Source organism: Aythya ferina (assembly GCF_964211825.1).
Source record: "Aythya ferina genome assembly, chromosome: 5".
NCBI lineage: Eukaryota > Metazoa > Chordata > Aves > Anseriformes > Anatidae > Aythya > Aythya ferina.
In genome coordinates this window covers 25,135,959-25,156,869 of record NC_140301.1, presented here as the reverse complement: position 1 = coordinate 25,156,869, position 20,911 = coordinate 25,135,959, and the positions used below count along the sequence as shown (strand labels likewise).

General features: G+C 37.9%; 1 protein-coding gene across 7 annotated transcripts in view; it reads left to right on the top strand.

Annotated features, from left to right (window-relative positions):
* Nucleotides 1–20,911, top strand: part of MEIS2 (Meis homeobox 2) — a 171,910-nt gene that overhangs the window by 123,499 nt on the left and 27,500 nt on the right. For 2 of the 7 annotated variants that reach the window (XR_014693993.1, XR_014693994.1), the window contains exon 10: nucleotides 14,098–14,192. The exons of the other annotated variants lie outside the window; for them this stretch is intronic. The gene's annotated coding sequence lies outside the window, so the exon portion shown is untranslated. The remainder of the gene's footprint in view (nucleotides 1–14,097; nucleotides 14,193–20,911) is intronic. 7 annotated transcript variants of the gene reach the window in all.

The window sequence follows — 20,911 nt, the reverse complement described above, 5'->3', positions numbered from 1 at the left end:
AGATTACTGGCTCCTGACATTAAATAAAATTCAGGTATGATTTATGGGGTCGCCTTTTGACAGGAGCTGGAATCAGAAATGGTTTAGGCTTTGCCAGTGTTCAGCACTGTTTTCATTACCTACTGATATAATGCAAGTATTACATTTAGTCAACCGAATTATGTGTAGTTCTCCGAGATTCTCTCTCACTCCCTGTAGTCATTGTTCCACTCATAATAAAATTATCCTATCAATTTGCCACAAGAGGAAGACTGGAGTTCACTAAATTACAGCCATGTGTGTTTGTGCTCTAGACAAAGCAATACAAATTAAAAAAAAATAAATAAATAAATCTATTTTTAAATTGTTCATGGAGAACAGCGAGATTGGCTCACAGAGGAGGCCACCTCTGAATTCCAAACACTGGAAATTTCATTTTCTTTAATTAGTAAAACAGCATCTATCTAGGAAAATAAATAAATAAATAAATAAAATAAAACAACAAGCAAGATGATAAATAATATGTCAGAAATGACACCTGGCCACCCCTATGACTGATTAGTTTGAGAGATTTGCTATGTGAGGTGGAAGCATCATTTTGCACTCCTTTCCTCCCCTCCCTGTATATATATATTTAAGACAGCCTGAAAATTGTGTTTTTATACACAGACAGCAAAACACCCCAGTTCTGACAGCTGAAGCAAAACCATCTCAGTGGTTTAGCAGTACTGCCACACAGAAGACCTGAATTTGGGAGTGGCCTGGGGGCACTCTCTTTATGAGCCTTTGATGCTCTGATGTGTCACAGAGGTGATATGCTTTGACTCCAGGCAGCAGTGCTTGCTGACGGCTCCTGCCTCTGTAAGCACCTCCTGATGGCTGAATTATGACGCAGCACTTGCATGGTGTGGTAGGAGATTGCTTAGCCCTGGCCAGGCTGGGGAATTAATAAAGTTAATAGCTGTTTCATGTACTATGTGCTGGTACACATACTGCTCCCCAAATTACTCTGGCTCTGTATCAGAAGAACAATTTACGGAGATTTAGCAGCAACAGCTAAGCTTTGTGCTATGTGTAATGCAGAATGACTTCCTAGGGCCATCTCCAAACTCTTTCTGCTTACAACCCCTGATTATTCCTTTTCATCCTAGTGAATTACTACTTTTTTATTTTTCAACAGTTCCTAGCTCTTGTGACTTTTGCATTAATAAGCATTCAGTAGAGGACCAGAAATTACTACCTTATAGTTAAACCTAGAGACATGACACCCATGTAATCTGCAACTTCTGAGGCATCAGAATACCTCAGGTGTGATGACCTTAGGTCTCCCACTTCTAATTTCTCTCTATTGATATTCCTTTTTTTCTTTTATTTTGCTATTGTCTTTGTATTGCTGGTTGGTGTGATGCTGCAACTCTGCACTCTTCATACACTTCTTCTCATCAAGTGGTCCAGTGTGAAGGTAGCCATGGATCTCCACAAATCTGTCTTACCTTGGCACTGTCAGGGTATTCTGAATGATATTTTGTAGTTACAGTTAGTCCTTTTAGTACTGTCGTAATTCTTTTCAGATGCTGTATATGAACTCTGCATGGTTGCTTCTTTGCTGTTGCTTTATGTGTTGATGTTATTGCTGGGCTCAGAGCTGCTCACCTACAGCCGTAGGTCCATGGCTTCTTTGCTATGCAGTGCTTCCTGCTCAGCTGATGTTTAACTTAAATGATCTGTTGTCCGTCTATTGCTCTTCTTCTAGGTTGCAGGCTAATCCTCATGGAAATGATCCTGATTTATCTGCCTGTGCTGGACTCATGTTTAGCTCCAGGGACAGTTTACTGCAGTGGTCCAATACTGAAAAGTGGGGATTAGTTCTTACCTTTCTTGCATTTGTCATTTATCTTCTGTCTGTCTCTGAAAACTGCTGACATGGGGGAGCTCATGCCTTTCTATTTACTATTTTCTTATGAGAAGACATTCCCAGACTGACACAATATTATTAAAATTTTGCTGCTGTACATTAAGCTCCACATACTAGCCCATGTAGTACCTTGCAAAATGTGACTTAACATTTTTGGTTCGTTGTTCTTGGTTTTCTATTCCACATACATTCAATCTAGCATTAAGCAGTTAAGTGAGCACTTAAATTAGGAGCATAGCTACCTTTTTTTTAATCATCATGGATAGAAAGGGGCACTTTCATAGGACAATTCAGATCACAGGTCAACTTACCACGTGGAAGTATTTATTGGTTTTTGCTGCTGGTGAGAGTGACTCTCCGAGCTACGCAGGATGAACTAGGGCTCAAGTCTGCTAGTCCAAAATGAGAGTAACAATTCACTGTCATTGTTAAAAGTTCAGTCCAAACAAAATTTTGGATTTAATGAGGCTCCAGTATCCTTTGTCATTAGCTACACTTAAAGCACCCCACAGAGATGCACATCCATCACTTGTCTTCTAAACCTGATGCTTGGTTTGACAGTACATTTCTCAGCTTTTCTCTTGTACTTATCCCCCAAGAAGTGCTCTGTGCAAACTCATTTAGCAATGGAATGACATCATACCAGCAGCATGCTACCAGTCACTTACTGAGGCTTAGCTGACAAATGATCTCATATTGAGCTACAGTAACTCATTTGTTTATCATTACCTACCCATACTGTGAATAGAAATATGATCAAGAACAGAAAACTCATCCTTAGCAGGTGAAATCATGGCCCTGATGAAGTCAGTTGGAATTTGAAGAATCAAACTAATGAAAAAAAAAAAAAAAGAGAGAGAGAGAGAGAGAGAGAAATCCTTCCACATGCATTTACTTTATCCACCACTTCATGACTTACCTTGTATTCCAGACACCAGAGGTGACAATACCAGCAAAACAGGCTCAGTCTTATGTGCAATCTTGTCCATTTTAGGAGATTCACATAACAGGCTATGGACACACAACTTTCCATAAAGTAAAGTATATTGTACACTTCTATTTAATAGCCACTCTGTGATAATTGCTTATATGCTTGTTCTCCCTTCATGGTAAATGCAGCATATGTGGGATAGTTTACCCATCTTGAAGATGGGATAAGTCTAATTTCATTTTCTGGAGAACATGCACAGCTAATTACTAAGGAACAGCTGATATGTATATTTAAACTAAATTACACTACCCTAGATTGTCCCTGCATCCTACTACATCACAAAGTTAATGAATCCAACCTCTCCTTTAAAGAGGGCATACCAACTTCAACTTATGAGATTGGCTATCACAGGAAGTCAATATCTGTAGATGTTTCTGAGGGAATACAAAGTAAAACGAGTTATAAATGTCCTCCTAGTTACTGTTTCCAATTTACTCCAGGGAAATCATGTTAACTGTGATTTGCAGTGTGAATTTTTTTATAAAGGTATTACTCAAGTACTTATTGAATTAATGAGAAGTTAATATGTTGGCTAATGGTGACAATGTTACATAGCTAGATCTGAGATAGTATTTCTGTTAGAAGTGAATATCACTTTGAGCTTTTTGGTTACATGTTCCTAATCTCTTATGCCATAATACTGAACTTGCAATGCCATAAAACAAGCTGCTCTGTGGAGACTTTAGATTTTATTTTCTTATTAGACTAGATTTGGGTTGGATATGGTCCTTGTCCAATTTTTTTCAGTGAAATATCTTGTGACATGGCTTATACTTCAGCGCAGTCTGCAGTAAAATTATTTTTGGTAAGCTGGGTGGAAAGGCAGTCAGCCATTTGTGAATTGTTCAAGCATGGAGGTGAGGAAACAAGCATCTCTCTCTTTAGAATGTTTAATTTTGTGTTCTGTCAAATTTCTTTTTACTAAAGCTTCAAGCTCTGAATGCCATGCGAAAGCATTTCTGTAATAAACTTGTGCTGATTATATTGATTGGACTGGAGCAAATATAGCATCCTAACCATCACGGCTAGATGCGGAGTCAGGTGCAGCCTTTATAGAGAAGAGGCATTATCCTGCTGTAAGACCATCCTTACAGCACCAGGAATATTCCCTGAAGGTCTACAGGACTGGTGCCACCTGTTAGCCCATACCACACTATGTCAGGGAAATTAAGTGACTGTACAGCTCCCACATTGCCATGGGGGGGCTACTTCCAGCTCAGAGGATCTCCTGTGCTAGTACTTACTCAGCTAAGAGGAAGCCCACTGGAGTACAGAGCTTCATGAATTGGCTCAGTGTTTATTTTCACTGACTATGAGAAGGTGAGTCAGTTGAGAATGCTGAGCCTATGCCAGCAGAGATTCTTCACTGCATGACTTTTCTTATACCCATAAATCAGACTGTTCACATTCATAACCAATGACAGAGAAAAAGATTCAGAGAAAAGGACAGTCTGACCAAAAGGTCTTAATGGATTCCATGTAAAAGGAAAAAACACCCCCTACAAAATTCATGTTTATGGAATAATACAGTTCCTGTTCTTTGCAACATACAAAATTTTGTATATTTTTTTTTTGTTCTAACTTCTAAAGCTGCTTATTTTTAAAAGAACAAACATATCAAATAATGCGATAGCAAATAAATAAGATGTATCTTAGGATAAGTAGGATTTATCCTATTGAAATCCTAGAATTTCAAGTGCTAAGTTCAAGTAATCCATAATAGCAGCCAGCAAAAGAGACTGTAGCCAAATGAATAGTGTGCTGAGACTCAGCAGACATGGGGTATTTTCTTCGTTGTGTCTCTGAGCTGCTTAGGAAGGTCACTTTACTTCTTTCTGCCTCAGTTATTCCATCTAAAAATGGCAATAATAATAGTGTCATACTTCGTAATGTTAGCTAGTACTACAATAACCACTTCTTTACATGGAGGAACTAAGAGATATCAGAAATACAAATATATTTTCTGCAATGGGCTGTTGCTTTCAAGGCTCGGAGAAGACTGTTAGCAAAGTTGCTATTTTTGGTAGCAAAAATTGGGGTTTCTATTACCAGAATGAATTATCTTCTAATAAAAATGGTATTTCATTTAAAGCTTGCTTACTGAAGAACGTATATTGCATTCACTACATCAAACTTTTTTTTTTTTCATTTTTGCTATAATTCTTCTATTCATTAGCTGATCTTATTAATGTGATAGTGGAAATGGCATATTCATTTTAAGCAGTACTTACTTTCAGTGACTCTTTGAAATAATTAGTTTCTGAGCTGAAATTTTCATACTTATTTTCATCCCAAGTGCAAATACTTTGGACATTTACCTGGAAACCAAGCTGAGTTATTTTTCAGGCTAAGAAACTCAAGGAATGTCAGGTATTATTTGGGTTGGAGTTTCTTTATGTCACAATTCTGAAATACACTACTCGGTCTGGTTTCTCTCATCAATTTGTTAAGTAGCTTATTTCATCTTTAGTAGCTTATTTTCATCTTTTATGAGAAAAGAGAAAAAAAAATAAAAAAGCAAAAAATCTCCAAGAAATACTTTTTAAAAACATATAGTGACTTAGGAGCTCAAGATCTATGAAAAATCAGAAGCTTATTTGCATAAGTCACTTAGGCTCAAAGTCTCCTGGATGTGAGCTCTCCTCAAAACAATTATATTTTAGATGAAATTAGATACATACACAGGTGAAAGGTGTTTTTAAAGTGTTGGTTTTCTTGGATTTTTTTCTTAAAACCGAGTGGCCAGCTTCACACGAAGTAGTACAGCTGCATTACAAACTCGGTCCCATTCTAAAGCCCTTGCTAAGGCTGGGGAAAGGTGATAGGAGCAGTCTTGGTCACCAGCGGTTGTCATCAAGAATCTCTGTCAGTCAGGGAGAAAGGCAAAAATAGTGCATTGATATTTTAAAGATTACTGGAGAAAGGGTAGACTGCCATGATGAAATGAAAGGTTATACTGCTCCCTTTGACTTTGGTAACCTGATTTATTTATTTAGTAACTGGAGAATCAAAGTGAGAATAACTACAACTTCATTCTGTCGTACTGAAGTCCCCCATCATGTGTGGGGAGAATCATCCCTGCCAAACGTGTAAAGCTAACCTTTATCCTCTTTTAAATCCCTCCTTAAAGCTTGCCTCTACCTGCGCCTACAAATCACTCCCATCTGTATTTGGTTAGGCAAGTGACTCTTGCTTTTCTGCTAAACTGTTTGTTTTACCATTACTTAACCCTCCTAAACCAGTGCCAACCCCTCACATCTACCTGTGCATTCAGTATGATATGGAGATTGGTAAAGTTCTGGGTGGGGGACCTGTTATTTTATCAGTACATTTAGTACATCCTTAACTGACACCCTGCACATTACACCAAATAATAGTAATGGAAAACCAGGATTTAATTGGCTAGCGGGTATCATTTACAGGGCAAATGATAAATAATGAGGGGGGGGGGGGGGAGGAGGGAAGAGCTGTGTTTTGTGTAAGCAAAGAAATATGGGTAAATTTTCTGCAGGAACTTGAGTCTGTTCAGTGCATAAATCATTCCTAGCCTTCCTGCTACAGTAATGTAGAACCAAATTTGATGAAGACCTAACTCGGTTGCTTGGATTCGTAGTTCTTACCTGTAACAACAGCCAAGCTCAAGTTACATTTAAAATTTTTACGAATCAGTATGGATTTGAATGTATTCTAAGAAGTACTATGTTTTCTTTAAGTACTGCAGTTGGAACTCTGTCATTAGGAAAGAAACATTTGGGGGTCTGGGAAACAAAACAGGAATGCAAGTAAAGTAATTATCATAACAGTCGACTCTCAGAGTGCAGGAAGTGGTGCTCTGTGGCTTGAATGCTGTTCCTCACAGCCCTAGTCTGAAATGAGAACAGTAGAAACATTCCTCTATATAACTCAAAATAAGTTTAAATATTATTTTTAATCATCAGAACGCTTCAAATACCCTTCCATGTATTCATTACAGCAGGACTGCTTATTTCTTTTTTTTTTTTTTTTTTTTTTTTTTTAACGTGAGCACTTACAAACATTCCAAGTGTAACAACCAACAGCATAAAATTATCAGTGATTTAGCTGATGCTGAACTTCTCACTTGTCAAACAGCAGAGATTTTTTTTTTCTCCTTTTTCTTAGCTCTTAGGTAAATTTCACTGCTTGGTAACATCTCACACCAGACAAAGAGCAGGGAAGGGATGAAAAAAAGCATGAAGCATAAGCATCACAAGGCCAACACAATTTCTTGTTTGTGAATGAAAACAAGGGCTGTAAGCTAAATGGGAAATGCTGGCTGGGAGCTGTCTCAAATCCCTGCAAGTAAATACATCAGGGATCAGAAAGCAAGTTCCAAAGGCAAGTGCGTTTTGGAGGAAAATGCTGTTGATGAATTACTTTGTGCATGTTTTAATTATCCTATCATCCTGAGATTTTTGTGTATTGATCTGAACAGTTGTAATAAAGCGCTTCCCTCCCCTCACCCTCTTCGAAGCATTAGAGCTTTGTCTATTAGGTATGCTTCTAAGGAGAGAAATTACTCATCTTCGAGACTAGCATGGAGAAAGGGGGAAAAAATACAAATGGGCGGGCATGATCTCTTCTGCTATTCAATATGTTTAAATCTAAATTGTTCATATAATTATTCCAGCATGTATTTTCTTCTAGGCTGCAGCCAGGCAGAAAAATTTAAAACATGAGAAATTGGACAATGCTAATGTGAAATAAAATGTATTTAAATGTTAACATTCCTTTCAATGTCATTTACCAATAGTTATTTATCATACTAAAATTAAAGGAAAATATTAGCCTGAGAGTCAATGTATTAGTAGGATTTACAATAACTAATATTTGAATAACCCTGGGAAAAAATAAAATAAATAAAATAAACTGCAGAAATGAGCATTAGTAATGTTCTGTCAAGAATGGCTCTGGGCAAAGGTGACTAGGAAGTATACCTTAGAATAATTTTGAGAAGGTATTTTTTGTAATCTCTTCAGGGATGTTCTGTAATTTAAAAGCAAACTATTCACTTTAAGTATTAACCAGCATAAATCATGATAATAAGGGATACAGAAAATGGCCTTCATTGGGTAATAGCAAAAGGGAAAAAAATGTCATTTCAAAATAGCACTGTCAGGTAAGCATTTTTAACTTTATGTTACATGCAGATAAATTTGGGACACTCATTTAAGCCTCAGTTCATTGAGGAACTTATTTACACTGAGAATTTTACTCTGCTTAAAAATGCAAATTCTCTCATCAAATCACAAAGAAAGACATAGTAAACTTGAAAACAAAGCCTCTGTGCCCAACCTTTCACTCAGCCACCGGGACAAGCTGCCTAAAGTTTCCTCCTTTTCGCTCTCTTGGCAAATGGGGCTGCCAAGCCGCCGCTGAGCCTTGGTGAGACAAGCAGGCAGGCAGAGACCAGTGGGGCCCCAATGAAGCTCTTGCATGAAGGATGGGGCACATGTATGAGCGATGGGATTCCAAATCCCATCTTTACCCAATAATAATTAATAATTAATTAATACTTAACACCCATCTAGAGCTTTACAAGCATTAACTAATTAAGCTAATTCACCCAAGGTCAGTCCTTTGTACTCTCACAATACCCAAGATCTTTTTGATCATACACCCTAAAGAGTAAAAACAGTATATCAGTAATGTTAGTTTTAGCCTAACATTATTTGGCAATTTTGATCATTAGGGATGGAATTAATCAAATATCTACTGTGTCCCATTTTTGTATTTTATCCTCTATTTTGCATTTACTGTTTTTATCTTTATTAATAGCTACTGCTCAGTGGCCTTAAAGAATTTCACCATACAACAGAAACTTTTCTTTCCAGAGACTTATGCTAATTAGTACCTTGTTTGTGGCTTCAGTGTGATTTATGAGCTACTCTGAGCCCTGAATAACAAAATATCAGGCTATCTCCATAACTGCCTATTAATTTGTTTACCTTTCTATCTGTCTACCTATCTGTTGAAATTTAAAACAGTGCAATAATTTTGAGAACAGTGACACTAATGCAGCATTAGATTAAAAGAATGTTACTTTATACAGGCGTAAATGTAATTTAGAGGCACTTAGAGGAAGCTATATACTTAACATGATTCTTGGCCAGTGAAGACAGGTTGATCCCACTCATTTTGGGATTGCTAATTTGCAGTTAATTAGGAAGATTGATTCTGTTCTCTGATGCATAGGCCCAACCCTAAATGCATTTTTCCGGTTTCCGTGGCACCATGCTAGTTATCATTGTCATGGTGCAAGTATAACTGAATGACACAGTTCTTCATAAAACATAATACTTGGGGAGTTTGGGAAAGTAAATCTAGCAAGCATTAGCAAACACTTTTCTGCTTTACTCTGTAGACTAAACTCCAATGCCATCTGCATTTAAAACAACTTTCAAATTACATTCCTTTGAGAAAGTTTATTGCAATTAGCAAATAAACCAGAGAGTTGATTTAATCCTCAACTAAAATAGCACAATTTTAGAGTTTGAGGGAAATAAAATATTGACATTTTGCTTGAAGGAACTTGTATCCTTAAATAAATGCAGTGGGCATGGCATACTTAAGCTAGTACCTTTTATAGAAGCTAACATTTATTTTCAATGTGTTATCTCTTGAGGAGATTCTTCCCCTCTACTCTCAAAATACAAGCTGGTATGAACGGATTTGGGGGAGGAGTGAAGATGTTGAAATAATCTGCTGCTAGTGTGGGCTAGCAGTAAATTGCTGCTCCCTTAGAGCTGTGGGGAGGCAGGAAGAGAACCGTGCTACAGACAGAAAGGCACAGCATCTTGTGGGACTGTTCTTGGCCTGGTGCAGGTCATGCCAGACATGTGTAAAGACAGAATTTATCCTCCTCATCCTGTATGATGTACTGAATGAACCAGGCTTCAAAAAGAATAATTTGGACATGTCTTTATCTTTGTTTTTGAAAACAATTCATGAAAAGTACATGCAGTGTATAACCTGATTTCAAATTGGTCATTTTTCTGAGCTCTGGGTTTTAATACACCTGTAATCATCAGACTTCAGGGGCTGTGAGCCTTTGTAAAGCTAAACCAGTACAAGTCTTGTGCCTCTGACACACCAAACTCAGTGCCTGGCTACAGGCTGGTCTGACATCTTCCCAGCCAGCCCAGTACTTTCTTTGCATCAGACACACATCATCCCATCTCTATCTTACTGAAGTTATAGTTACTCTGAGGGTATTCTTATTTGGTGAGACAATTTTGTGACCAGCCTGTTTTAATAAAAGTACACATTCTAGCAATTTTGCATCAGAAAATGTTGCCACAGGTTATCTGTCATGGGAGTGCTCCACTATATGATTCTTAAGTAAATAAATTCCTTCATTTATCACTTTACAAGTAACTGGGAAACTTTTTAAAACAGGTCTATGGAAAATTCCTAGATACTGTTTTAAAACAGCAAAATGAGGTGTGTTGAGTCAGTCAAAAGAAAGCACAGCAATACTAAACCTGACAACCTATAGAGGGCCAGAGGCATTTTGTTATCCATTTGGCAAAAGAAAGAGATAAGGAGGATTGAGATACTTGCTACAGAATAGTTCCCAGACTCAGTGACTTTCCTTTCAAAATTTCACTGTCACTGTGTTCACCATCTTTCTCTTAACCTTTCCATTTTGCTGTCCTCAGGGCTCCCAGCCCCTAAAACCACCAGTTGAAAATAAAATGAAAAAATCAAATATCAAACCATCCATCAGCAGTAAGCATGCAGGGTAGCAAGAGCATGCAGTGGACACACCTCTCAGCCAGCCTCACCAGCTCCTGCAATATACACGTGGCTTGTTGTCAGTACTTGTAGTTGCAGCCCAAAAGGATCAGGATCAAAGCAAGTGCTTTCCTAGTTCAAAGCCAAATTTGTGTCTATGCTGGCTCATTTGAATTTTTCATCCAGACTTTCATGGCTTGTAATTACCACATCTTTAAAACCTGACAATCCCTTCATATGGGCCAAATTCTTTTCTCAGATTGTGTTTGAGAGCTACTTGGTGGTCCAAGAAAAGATATACATATGCTCTCTACAACACAAACTTTGGGCCTAAATTTGATCCATAAAAAAGAGGCAAGAAAAATGGGCAAGTAAGAGTAAAGTAAATTGTACGTACAGTAAAATAAAGTAATTTAGAAGCTTCTAAATAGTATTCTTGGGGCCTTCTAAGATCTCCAATGCATTAGGATAAGTAGATAGTTGAATATTTTCCTTTTGAACATAAGATCAACCCAAATCTGCCTAGCGAAAGAATTAAGCATAAGCATAATTAATCTTGTATTAGTATTTCCAGTGGAAGTGTTGCAGGTTTTCTCCTGGTTTGAATACCTCCATGTGTGTGCTCCTATCTCTGAGAGCTTAGGGCTTAGCTCCCACTGATTTCTATGGCCATGATGATGAGCACCTTTGCAAATTTTCAGCAACACAGAGGGTACATGAATTGGCAGCTCCAGTTCCCTCTGAAGTGGGGAAATCCCCTGTAAGTGCAGAGCTGGCAAATCCAAGGCTCGCACCACCGCACCCACGCCCATAAGTTTTGGCTACACGTAGTTTGTGGGTGACTTCACAGTAGCGAAGATCAGATAGCAGAGTTTGGAAAGGCAGTAGTAAGTTTTAAGCCTGGCATGGAGAAAAAGAAAGACCTGACCTAAAGACCACAGGGCCATAAGCAGCTTTTGCTTACTTTTTAAAATGTTCTCAGTGGACACAGATGTGAACGGTAGGGAAGCAGAAAGGTGAAAACATGTATGGAAGCCACCAAAAGGATCTGCTTCTGATTTGAACTTATCATGACAGGTGTTTTTTAACCACCCTTTTAACTCCTCCTCAGCTACACAACCAACAGGATAATCGTCAGCCTTTCTCAGCTTTTCCTTTCCCAGACTTCTGAAGGTCTTGCCCATCTTTTGGCAGCCAGTGAAATTGTCTTAAATATCAGTTTACCCTTTCCCTCTGACTCACAGTTTCCTCTTTCCTCCATTTTATTTCCCTTTTCCTCCCAGATCTCCCAACCTAATGCATGACCACCTCGGAGTGAGTCAGCAGCCCTACTCAGCTGTAGTGACTCCCATTATCCCTCACTTCCCTCTGTGTGTTTTTAAATCCTTTCCTGACCTCCAGTAGGCCTTCCTACCTTGGATAATCCCACTGAGGGGTGCTATCTAGTCTTGGAGTCTCTCCTGGGCTTGCATCAGCCTGCTACATTCAAATCTCATGCTCTGAGGCTTCCTCAGGTCAGACACATTCTGCAATGAATCTGACCTGGGGAAGCCCTGAAGCACAAAATATTTGAAAGGAGGATCAGTCTGAGGTTTGAAGCGGAGAAGGGGGGCGACGGGGGGTGCTGAGATTCATGTTCAGACCAGGTCTTATTGTTTCTGAACCAGTTTTTCCACAGCTAGCTAACCATCACAGGTACCCAAACCACATTTCCTTAGCTATTCAGCAGGTCAAATTACTTGCAATGGTGTTGGAAATGAGAAATATTTTTTTTTTCCATTGTTTTCCCTCAGAAGTAATTTATAAAGGTGTGCGTGGATGTATGTGTGTGTGAGTGTAGTGATGCATTTAGAGATTAAAATCACTCATTGAATGAATGAGGATACGTACATTTAGCATGTTTGCTTTAAATGTGAATGAGAGTAATATTGATTAGTGTCGTGTGTTTATTTACACCGTTTTGGTAGTGTTAAGATGTCTGGCTATAATTACCAGGACCTGTCCACCTGTCAAAGAGCAACTGGGTCGTTTCACCATTGTCTGCCAGCAGTAAATCTCCAGGTCTGTATGGGCCTCACGCAAATGAAAAAAGAATACTTTCTAAAACATGCAGTTCATTACGTGCCTCCTAAAGGTTTTTGGTTGTCACTACTCTGCTATATATTTTATTTTTCCCAGAATTAGGGTATGAAAAGTAACCAGGTATGATACAATTTTTAAATGTTCAAAACAAAACAAAATGTTTTAGCCTTAAAATCATAACAGAAAATAATCATTCTATAAATAGTTCTCTTATCCAGCTATGCCTGAAATAGGGCTAACTCTGTCCAGTATCCCAATTACATAATACAGTATATTAAAATACGTCTCCCTTAATGTTACGTTGCTGAGGGTTTGCAGTCCAGGAACAACCTTGCAATAGGGACAGAGTGACCTTTTAAAAAGAAAAATGAAATGAAATACACTTTCATTTTCCAGAAATATGCATGAAAGTAAAAATTTGACAGCATGGAAGAACATAAGCAAATATATCTTTTTATTTGAAGATAAAAAGAAGCAGGGGCTAGATAGGGAAAGGAAAAAACCTGTGAAAAAAACGGATGATGCAGTTTTTACGAATAAGCAGCTTAATGTATCTTGGCACCCACAGTAAGCCTTGTAGGAGCTCAAAGTGCCTCAGGCAATCTGTGAGCAGAATAGCAATTTTATTACTTTGTCATTAAACCAATTTCACAGCAGTATTGTTTGTTAATGAGCAGCGGCAAACGAGCGAAGATGTCACACACTGGAATAGCAGTGAGATTTGTGACCCAAGCTCAGAGCACTAAGATGGAAAGACCATGGCTATAAAAAAGGAAATACTTTGGGATGAAATGCAAAGTCTATACAGCAGAGCTTGTGTTTATGAGCTACCATTTTGCTAAGAGCTGTGAGAGAAATAAAGGTCTGGAAATATGCAGTTAAAACAGGGCCTATAAAATTAAAACCAAATTAAAGTATAGCAGAGGATTACTGCACAGGCTGTACTTTACAAAATATATTTTAAGTGATGAGGTGAAATCTAAATCAGTTTTGTTTGAATTTAGTTGGTATTTATAAAATTCAATAAAGCAATGCTAAATTCAAAACCAAAGCAGCAGCCTCAGTCCTGTGGTCTCTGATCTGTAAGCTTCACTTTGAAGAAATTCAACTTAGCAGTAGTTAATTAGCATCTTGCCCTCTCTTTATGAGCAAAGATAATATATAGGTTTATATAGGAATATAAATACAGAACAGACATAATCAGCCTGTCTGCACACACGCGTGCATACACACACGCATGCACGGATGCACCCTGATTCTGTACTAAACAGTGAATCAGAATAACCTAGCAAAGATAGATTACATGAAGCTGAACTGCATCATTTGATGGGACTTCTTTTTTTTTTTTTTTATTTTTTTCTTTTTTTTGAGCCAGGGCTGATCTTACAAAGAGATTGGGAGACAGCCTTGAGGGATACAAGAAACAGTGCCAAGCAGGCACATTACTGAATCCCTGCAAGGCATCCCGAGGTGAGTTTGCTGCCTGAGCTGTCTTTCCGTGTTTATACACAGGGAAAACTAGTTCAAGCAATGCAATAAGTGGATCAGCATGACTGACTTAAAGGAAGAGGGGAAAATTAGCCCACCATTTTGCTCCATTTGCACTAGAGATGGGGAAATAGTTTTGCTGTCAGGACTTGCTTCAGAGCCACCTCCTTTCTTTCCTGTAATAAAGCCCCACCCCATTTGTTTCTATTACAATCACATTATTTAGCATAATTATCCTCTTAAAAATATCTAGATCACTATAAACACTTCCGTTCGTTTGGCTGTTTGCTACCCCACCCATGAGGATTTCAGCACAGTGACTACCATACATTTGTGGAATGCTTTAAGGGCTACAGTGAAAGAATAAATGTAGCATATTTGTGTGTGTGTATGTGTGTGTATCTCACTCCCAGTTTCTCACTCTCTGTGCATGTAGTCAATTTGAACAATGTATTTCACTTCAGTTCACAAGCACGCTGACCTCTCTATCCAGTGATTAATATTCGTAGATGCTTGGTTTCATAGCTTGGTAACTCGTGCATGTTTTCTGCTATTTAACTAACTGGGTAGAGGGGACGCTGCAGGAAATGCTCATTGTTGAGCAGTAGGCGGTGCTCACCGTTCTGGGAGCTCAGCTTAAGACTGTTTTCTGCCTGACAGGGCAAGACCCCTAGACAAATCACTGGCTGGGTCTATGGTAGTTGGCAGCCATTCAAAACTGGTTCTCTGCCAGCAGTATTACTAGATAGCCAGACAGACAGATCAATTCACTTGTACTCTCCCGCCATTATTTATAGCACACTGTATATCTGCTCTTGCTTATGAACTAATGATTAGCAAATACAGTACACATAAAACATAAGCATTTGTTCTGTGGAAGGCTTTCTGTTGCTGATATTGCAGATAGTTTTACAGGTCACAGAGCCTTAAAAAGGATTTAAAGGGCATGTCTTGTGTAACATTTGTTCCTTTGAAAATGATGCTCCCTTCTTATTTTTGTGTAATTGAAGAGGATAGAAAGGTTTACTTGCTGCTTATGTTTCATTGAATTCTTGCATTTTCCTCTTCTCCCACAGACTTCTAAGGAAAACACGTAGGAAGAGAGGTTTATACAGCATTATTTAAGAACTGTCATTTTATATATTTAATTTAGACTTTTCTTTTCAAAAAGATCTATCATCAAATTGGTAAAAATTAAAAACAATACCCATTAACCCTGCCTATATTTTAGACGTAGGCAGGCCAACTGTAATTTTGTAAACTATTTGGAAAGCCAGATGATTTGAAAGTTTGTGTGAAAATACTGTACATTTACCAGACTCTTGTGGCTGCTAAAATATTAGTTATAGTATTAATTGCTTCAGTTATTTACATTTCTGAGCTAGAATAGGAAAGGTCAGCCCAAACTTAAGGCCCCAACTCTTAATAACATAGATCTACTGAATTTTTAAGCTCGCAATGTGATCCAATTTATTGGCCAAATTATTCCCTGGCATAAACACAGCAAAATAAGTAGGTCTGCACTATTTAAATGTTTTTAGCTGATCACTGCTACTGGTCTTACCACAGGTTGCTGTAAGGTAACAATGCTTATTCTTACACTGAAAATTATTTCACTGGAGAGTTCACAGTAAGGTGGCAAACACACTTTTGCTTCTCTGAAATGAATTAAAGTTCAAGCCTACAGCAACATGTGAACTTTGAATGTCCAAACCTGCTCATACTGGACTTCTTGAATTCAATGTGCACTGCTGGTTGGAGAAATGTCATATAACAAGGAAATCTGATAACTTGTTTTCCTAAACTATTAAGTAGCTGATATTCTTATCTGGGAGGGAGTGTGGAGGAAGACAGTGTCAATGTGGAATGCCCTATGCCTGGAAGTGTTCAAGGCCAGGCTGGATGGGGCTTTGAGCAACCTGGTCTGGTGGGAGGTGTCCCTGCCCATGGCAGGGAAGTTGCAACTAGATGATCTTTAAGGTCCCTTCCAACCCAAAGCATTCTATGATTCTATGAATATATTCTTAAGATGTTTTCCCCTTTCCATTTGGTAGCAAGTACACCAAAACAGTCTTCCTTGTAGTCCCAATTCCCTTACTGCCACACTGGTGCTCAAGCTAAGGTACCATGAGTGTGTAGTGCTACGACAGTCATTTTCTAGACACCAAAATAAGTTATCAAATAGGAAAAATCCACAGTATAATAGTAATCAGCATAACTAAGACAAGCTGATTTACAAATCTGGCCCAGTGGAAGAATAAAGGTAGAATTAGTTCTACCTACCATTTAGCATCAAATATATGTGAAAGAGGAAGAACAGAAGTGCTTGAGGAGCATAAGATCCCTTATAGATCACACGCCCTGGTAAAATCTTTCTGCTCAGAAAGGTGTGACTAAAGCTTTTTTAAGACTTGAGGCTGTTGTGTACCTAGTGTGATAACCTCCCCACTCAATGCACATAAAAAGCTACACGTTTTTTGTTTGTTTTACATTCCCTTTGTAGTAAGCAGTATTTGTGCCCAAGATGTGGGTCAATGAAGAATCAGGAACATTGGTATGGGAAAAACTATCTCCAGTCAGTATTTTCAAAGTGACTAGTATACAAAATTCAATAATCCAGAATGGTAGGCTTTCCTATAGTTGCCTGAGAACTCATCTGCCATTGTGTTTGGTTCACTGGTTTGGTTTCTGTTTTTAAAGGTTAAATTGGAATGGTGAGCTCATTAGTTTAATGTTACCAATGATAAAAGAGTAATTTCCAGGTGAAACTGAGCACTGAGAGAAATTTGAAGATTTAGATTGTACTTTTATGTACATTTATTCTTATCCACTTAAAATAAATAAAATTGTAAAAGATTTACATTAACTTTCTGCTGAGTATGTGTTAATTTAAAGATAGCAGAGACAAGAAAATTCTATTTTTCATCTTAAAAACTACAAATGGAAGGAGAAAGTATAAAAAATTTGAATCATCATAGAAGGGCACTTATGGAGAATCATGAAAATTATAGTCTAGAATATGCTTGGTGCCTTAAATAGGCTGCAATGATTCTTTGTTTTCTACTGGAATATATAATTTTTTTCTTCTGTATTTCTTCCTTAAATTCAGTATCTGATGTACTTCACAGTCCATACAGAGTCACTCAAGTCAAATATCCATATTGTACTTAAACTGTAGAAATCTGTTCTTGGCCAAGATTATCACAGAGGCAAGCCTTTCTAAGAAATCATTTTTTCATTGTGGATCTCAAAACATTGCATTTTGAGGGTTTTCTTATACAACCTCTTTATCAGACAACGTAAAATATGTTGTATTTCACTTGAGATTTTTCAGTGTAAAGCAACTCCCACAAAAGTTTTTAAGGCTCTTTTCATTATCTAGCCTTGTTCATCTATGAGCCTGCAAAGAGAAGTTTAATAAAGGCTATTTTCTCTCTGTAGGAAGAATATGCCTTTTTACGCGCAGAGAAAAATGATTTTAAAAACAATACTCTATTTAAAAATTGTCTATGTTTTTGGTTGATGAGCACTATGTCCTGTAAGCCAGCCAGTAAGTACTTTGGAAGTCACTGGGAATATTTCTTTAATATTTTCAAAAAGAAATCAGGATTTTTCTGTTAACTTTACAACCATATGGAATTTCCTGAACACGGTACTCTTCTGTGAAGGTCTTGAATGTACGGAGGTCTGTTCTTTTATGTCCATGGTGTCATTCTTTCTCCCAGATTTAACTTTTCAGTGCCTCCTAAAACCCAGTATTTTAGTCAGTGGGAGTTGTAAAAGGAGAAGAGAAATAAAAGCACAGAAGTTCAGAGCTCATTTCTACCCAGAGCAATATTGCTTTCTGGAGGTAAAGAGTAGTCCTGCTGATCCCTGGAAGGTCTCACTACGCAGATCTGTGGGGTGAACACAGGAACAGGCAATCATTTGGCTCCAGACAAGACCTTTTCTCAGTTTCTTCTTGTATGTTTAGCTTTATTTCTTATCCCTCATTTCTGAGACACTCTGGCTAGAATATAGGTGCATGTCCCTCACATACTGATATCTTGGGTGCTTTTCCTGAGGTAAACCATTATTTTAACATTTTTATAAAATTCACGATGAATGCCTGTGACCTTCATTGTAATGAGCAAAAACAATTTTATTTTTCGCTCTTGCTCAGTATCTCATTTCTGAGTTTAATCAAGGGCCACCGATACAATGGACCAAATCATCTGATCAGTTAAAAAAATGAAATGACTGTTGGCTGACTTGTTCAGGAACAAACATTCTCAGAATTCATTCTTCAGATGAGGCCTAAGTCCATTAGGCTGTCATAGCACCTGCCTAACCCTCAGTCATGTTAATGAAGTTATCGATGTGCTTATAGACAGACACACGCTCAAGTAAACTGCTAAATCGGGGAGAGCAAGTCTCAATAGTCTGTGGCACATGGATGTTCTAGAGAGTCCTGTTTGCATAAAAGCAGCTCTGAGGAGCAGCTTTAGTCTTCAGCCACATGACTTAATGCTTACTTTTACATGTAAAAACTCCCACTTAAACACAAAATGTTGTTTCTCTCCAAAAAACAGAGACAAATCCAGAAGCAGTGCTACGGTTTGGGCATCAGTTTGGCTATAACATTTCCTTCATTTTTAAAATACAACATGATGGTAATGCAAGACTAAAGATGAGAATCTTTAATCACTCTATGAACCTGGGCTAAGGTTTATTTTTTCTGCTGAAACCCACTATTATGTTAGTTTTATGTTCCCTGCAAATATTTCCTACAGCTTTACTCAGAAACTTATGTTTTTCCTTTTTCTGAGAACTAGTCCAGGACATCTAATTTCTAAACCTACTAGTCATAATGCAGAGGTTCCTAGAAGCTGCAGCTGAGATGTAAAGCTCACTGTAGACAGCACCCATGTAATAGTGGGTCAGTTTCAAATGGCCCTCACATACTTTTAAAATATCACAAAGCACATGTCTGTTTTAAGTACGTGGATAGCTTTGGAAATCTGTTCCCTAAATTATTCAGTCACCTGACAAGGTTATAACAGTCTGCACAGCTTTTCTGACAGTAAGAACTAGCAGTGAAGTCAGCAAGTGGATTCTCCATGTGAACAGTGTAGGGTTACCAAGCTGTAACACTGAGATGGAGCTGTGTGCTTCCTCAAAGGTGTTAAAATATTAAGTAATTAAACACTGAAGTGATAAAGGTAAACTGGTGAAAAACTGCAAAAGCCATTTGTTGGCATCTCATACTAATATATTTTTCTGTTTTATGACAATATATTATAGAGCAAGATAAAAATACATTAAAATAGCATTAAAATATGTTAGGCGTAAAAGCATAAAAATAACATAAAAAAACATCTTTTCCTCCTCAACATAACTGCACTTTGCTGCCTCATTCTCTGACTTTCCTGGAAAAGTCACATTGGGGCATTATATAGGTAATGTAAGGTGGTGGTTGGGAGCTTGCAGATTAAGATCACATTTTCAAAGTGGTTTCATTCCTTTAACCTCTCCTTCAGACTGTCCGTGGTGCTTTATCAAAGCCTGTTGACCTGAACTGGTGCTTTTCCACAGATTTTAATTTTGATTTTGAATCAGTCCTCAAATAGCAGTTGCAATAATTTATTCAAACAACTCATGCAGAACTATAAATACAGATACAGCAGTCCTGAAAACTGGCAAGGAATGGATCCTTTTTGCCATGTTGAAGGACTATAGCAATTTTTGTTCTTCTCTTCCTTTCTTCATATATCATGATGTGAGGAGAATAGCACATGACTGCAGATACCTGCAGATCCACAACAGTGTTACAGTCCATCAACACTCTTCACCAGAACATGAAATCACAGAAAGACATCCGTAATCTACAGTAGGAAACTTGTACCTGATACAGGTATTTTATGTTGACCTCAGGGCACAGATTTTATGACTGCATAGTCCAATAATTTTGGGATGTATGAGTTGCCTCCGATATATTTAGTGACTTTACTGTTTACCAATATAAAAGAACTGTGGTACTGTAGCAATGCAGGGTATACCACCACGGAGGCAACACAAAGGGCAATTACTTCCACAGTCTGTCCTTCAGCAATGCCCCTACCCATGTAGTCTTGATACTTGGTCCCTAGTACTCTACTCTGACCAGGATTTTTCATATCTATATGTTTCTTGGAGGACTTACTTTCCAGAAGCACTGTTTTGTGGGAAGGAAAGCTACCTGAAACACAAATTGTACAAGTAGAAATGCAGTATTCATTACTTACATTCAAATGCTCAAAAAAGGGCACCAAAATTATTGTTCCTGTCTAATATAAAGCAGGCAACTAATATATGTTTAAAATAAATTAGAAAGTGCTTTAGTGTGCACAGTTCACTTCTGCTGTCAGTCTCCGGGTTGAGGAAAATGGTCTGGCAATGAAATAATTGCACATTTTGTTAACTTATCATTTTCAAGTATATAAAATAGTTTTCTTTCAAGGAAAGGGAAAATTGAAGCAATGATGTTTACTACTGATAGCTTTCCTCCAGGGCCCAGTAATGACTGGGACTGCAGTTTACATCCTACAAAATATGATAGCAAATTTCAGGAGACATTGGGTCTGATTGATGGCAGTCTTGATTATTCTGAAGTAAGTGAAGAAACTCTGTAGATGTTGAGAGACTTTCCTATAGTGCAAAACCAGGGAAATCACACTTACTAT